Raw genomic sequence first — 4,970 nt, 5'->3', positions numbered from 1 at the left:
TGTGTATTTAACCCATTGAAAGAAGAGGATTTCTCTTTGATTGTAGTGAAGAAGTTTCCTTGAGGTTTATCATTATGTTGTTTTTTTTATAAAATTTACATTGCAAGATTTCTAAAGAATTATTTACTATGAATTATGATCATGTGAATCAAACGGGCTTTACAGAAAAAAAAAGTCAGGATTTTAATCCGACATTTTTTTTTTTCAAACCTATAAGCCAAAGGGGCCCTAAAAGACTTGAATCAAGTAGTAAACGTTGCAGCAGATAGTAAAATTAAATCATCGGAAGCAGTAGTAAACTTGAATCAAATCATAATAATTTAAATTCGTAACAACCACGAATTGTAAGGAGCAGTAGTAAATGTTGATGGTGTCACCTTACACATTATTATTGATCAAATCAATTGTAATTACACATTTGTATTATTACTGCATTGCAGCAGATATCTTCTTACATCTACTTGCTCTCTCAATCACCATCAACCCAGGCTCTTCAAATTTCTTTCTTCTTTACTCATCTAAAATAATGCACGTTGAAATTACATTCTCCTGCTTGCTAATGGTAACCTGCCTATGTCTTATGATTTACTATATCACAAAAATTTAGGGTTTTTTATTATTATTTTGCATACATATAGTTTGCCCCTATTCTCATGTAGATTTCCATATTCTCTTAATAACAATAAAATTGCCGGGCAAAAAAGGAAAGACAAAAGAAAATCTGTGTATGAAACGAGCAAATGAAGCTACTGAACTAAACCAACAACTTCTATTACAAATTTGTACGGTATACATATTGAGTGATCCCAAAATAAAATGATTTTTTGAACAAACCAAAGACCAGACTCGTGTGCAACTGATACATCAATGGATATGCCCACGTCCTGCATAGATAGGCAAAACAATGCGCCAAGTTACTAACGGAAGTAAGGATTATAAACCTGATCAATCAGTGATCATCCTGCAATGTTATAAACCTGGTCAATCGGTGATTATAAACACGATAAATCTCAGCCTACCACTTTGACTTATCTTGGTCATGTGAATAACAGAAGAAAAATCACGGTAGGTGTAGCTAAACTGGCCACATATTTTTGAGCTGCCAGATAACAGTAGCACCCATCATAAAAAAAGTTGAGGCGCTGCCAAGATATCATGGCTCCTTTGATTCATAGGATTTGCATAGGAATTGTGTAGGATTTAGATTCAATAGAAATTATTCTTACACTAGTTGTTTGATTCGTAGGAACATATCCTATAGGAACTAATCTTATAGGAATCTTGTAGTACAAATTCTATAGAAACAGAACATTAGGTCATACCTCATAGACAATTTTCTTTGGTACAATCAATGGGAACTTATCTTGTCATAGGATTCAACTAGTCATTGTTGAATGTAGATGGGCTGCAACCCAGTAAAGCAGTCCATGTAGTCTACAATTCCTAAAATCTCAAGGTCCATCATGTTGGCAGCTTGGGACAGTCTTGAGGGACAAAGTTTAGTCCCACATTGCTAGTTGGGAGAGAGTTGGAGTGGTATATAAGAGCTGCTGTTCTAGTCCTTTCAAGTGAGTGAGAATAGAAGGAGCCCTCACGCACTCCTCCTCCTCCGCCCGCCCCGCCCCGCCTCGTCTCGTCTCGTCTCGTCACGCACGTCGCGTTTCGTGACTCGAGTTCGAGTTCGAGACACACTCAAGTAAGTCTAAATTTTTGCTTGGTGCACCAACTGAGTTGGGTACGTGTCGACCTGCATGTGCATGCTCGCCGCGTGTCCCTGACTTCCTATGCATGGCAACGCGGTCGGGTCGGCTCTCCTCCCAGGCTATACCAGGAGACAGATCAGATATGGAGAATACAGCTCTCAGAACTCTCTAGTCCGTCTCTCTCACGAAGTTCCTTTTGCTGCGCTACTCTCTAGTCTTCCCCATCCCGGCGACTGCGTGCACAGCCGTCCGGGAGAGCAGGCCTCCGAAACTCCGTCCGTTGAGATCCTGCACCAGGAGACGGGCAATAAGGTTTTTGGGGAGCGTCTCGGCGCGACTGCTCGTTGTTGTTCGTGCTCTTCTTCGCCGGTTCGTCTGCTTCATCGACAGATCCGACTACACCATGGGCGACATCAACAATTCCCATGGTGGTGCTGCTGCTGCGACCTTCCCGGTCGCGATGTACGTGTTTTTCCTCTCCTACCTTGCACTGCTACTTGTTCCATGTTCAGATCTGATGCATGTGCTTAGTCTGATGTGTGTGGTTAAGTATGTTTGTGCATCTGTTATGTTGTTTTCGGTAATTAATCTCACACGGAAATTGCCTAATAATCTAACAATCCAAAAATCTTATATGCTTAGGCAATTTTCACCGTCTGGTTTTGCTGTTGCGCTTAAACCGAGCCCGTTTACGGGTTCTCATTTCAAGAGATGGCAGAATAAGACCCTCTTGTGGCTCACTTCTATGGGCGTGCACCGAGTTGCGGAAGGTACTCCCAGAGGTCCGCTTACTCCTGAAGAGGATAAAGCATTCGGGGATACCACCGTAATCTTTGTGGGTGTCGTCCTAAGTGTGCTTGGAGACAAGTTGGTTGATGCTTATCTGCACATCCGAAATGGGAAGGAACTGTGGGATGCACTGGACGCTAAGTTTGGTGCTGCCGATGTCGGAGGTGAACTGTATGCCATGGAGCAGTTCAATGACTACAGAATGGTTGAGAACCGATCTGTAGTAGAACAGGCTCATGGGATACAGATCATGGCAAAGGAACTTGAACTCCTCAAGTGTGTGCTACCGGACAAGTTTGTCGCGGGATGCATTGTCGCTAAGCTTCCCCCTTCATGGAGGAACTTTGCCACTTCTCTGAAACATTAGAGGCATGAGTTCTCTGTTGAGAATATCATGGGCTCCCTAGATGTTGAGGAGAAGGCGAGGGCAAAAGACAAACACACTGGAGGAACCGAGGGACGTTCTGCTGCCAATATGGTGCAGAAAAATGCCCACAAGTCCAAGGGAAAGAACAAGAGAGTCTCCCAGACTACTGTTATCACCAGATTTTGGCCAAATCACGAAGTGGGCCGTGAGAGAGATGGGCTTGGAAGATCACACGTTGGAAGATCTCTGAAGCGGCCTTGCGCGAAGAGTTTGGGCTAGACTGCCCGTGTATCTTTAATTATGGTAGATTATATCTTAGATTGAAAGTTAGAGTTTTACCCGTGCACGGTTAGGTGCACGCCTAAATTAGAAAGTCCCCTGGACTATAAATATGTATCTAGGGTTTATGGAAAAAACAACAACCAACGTTCAACCAACCAAATCAATCTCGGCGCATCGCCAACTCCTTCATCTCGAGGGTTTCTACCGGTAAGCAACATGCTGCCTAGATCGCATCTTGCGATCTAGGCAGCATAAGCTCCACGTTGTTCATGCGTTGCTCGTACTGAAGCCTTGTTGATGGCGAGCAACGTAGTTATCATAGATGTGTTAGGGTTAGCATAGTTCTTCGCGTAAACATGCTATCGTAGTGCAACCCTTGCATGTCTAGCCACCCTCACACCTATCTCGGGTGTGGGGCGGCACCCCGCTTGATCGTTATTTAGTAGATCTGATCCGTTACGATTGCTCCTTGTTCATCAAGGATTAGTTTAATATCTCGCAATAGTTAGGCCTTACAAGGGGCTGGAGGATCCAGCGGCACGTAGGGTGTCGTTCGTTAGTCCTAGACGGGATGTTCCGGGGATCAACCTCGTGTTGGTTTTTAGGCCTTGTCTAGGATCGACTTACGATCACCGTGCGTGGCCGCGAGGCCCAATCCTGAGTAGGATGTTCCGATTATGCGGTGAAAACCCTAAATCGTCGTAGATCTAATTAGCTTTATCTTGATCAAGCAGGACCACCATATATTCGTGCACCCCGTACGAATCATGGGTGGATCGGCTCCTTGAGCCGATTCACGAGATAACTCCGAGAGCCGATCGAGGCTCGTATTTAATGTTTACATGTATGCCATGCGAGAAACTAAGCGAGGCATCTCCATCACCTTCCTGACCAGGTATAGGTCAGGTGGCACGCCCTTGCAATCAGCATCGGACGTGTGACCAGAAGGCTTTGCGGGCCATCGCTCGGAGGGACCTCGGCCAGCCGCAGCCCTAGGTTGTTCCCGGCTCTACGGTGTTGCCCGTCGCTGCCCGCCGGTGGGTTTCTGACGTCAACACATTCTGGCACGCCCGGTGGGACAAGCTTCTACATCGACCACATCGCCATCTACATCTGAGATGGCGGACGGCACGCCAGTCACGTACGAGGACCTGACCGATGAGCTCAAGAAGAAGTATGACGAGATTAAGGTCATCCTCGAGGCCGACCTCATCGGCTCTTTCCACAGAACCCGTTCCCATGGCATCAGGTGGAAGGGGTTCTCACCTAATGGTGCACTAGATGGGATAGACCTCTCTGCCCCATCGGAAGAACGCACCAGGTCCCTGCGGCAGGAGATCAACTACCTGGTGGCTCACTCGCTACACCGCCACTCTGAGAACCTGGTCAACACGTTGGAGCGTGTCGCTCTTTGCGTGATCCAGGAAATCATGAGGCACCAGTACTCGCCGTCAGGACCAGCTCTCGGGACGCATCAAGGAGAGTTGCCACTCCAGTCCCGTCCACCGCTGCCATATGCGTTGGCAGCACCAGAAGTGCCGGCTTCACCGGCATTCGTTGTCTACAAGATCGGTGGTGACCCTGGTGACTACCGGTTCTTGCTCGAGGCGCCTAAGGAGATCCCTCACGGGTACACGTGCACGTATGTGCCAGATTGTGGTAACTGGGCACTCACAAACCAGGCCACAGCATCAGGGACTCCTGGGAAAACGGGAGGGACGTCAGCGACAGAGCTTGAGAAGCAGACGTGGCTAACTAGGTACGCCACCCCGACGAACCTCCGAGCTCGGCTCCTGCGGTTGGCTCGGAGCTGGAAAAGCAAACATGGT

The sequence above is a fragment of the Lolium rigidum genome, chromosome 5 (assembly GCF_022539505.1).
Source record: "Lolium rigidum isolate FL_2022 chromosome 5, APGP_CSIRO_Lrig_0.1, whole genome shotgun sequence".
Taxonomy (NCBI): domain Eukaryota; kingdom Viridiplantae; phylum Streptophyta; class Magnoliopsida; order Poales; family Poaceae; genus Lolium; species Lolium rigidum.
This window is presented reverse-complemented; position numbering follows the sequence as displayed.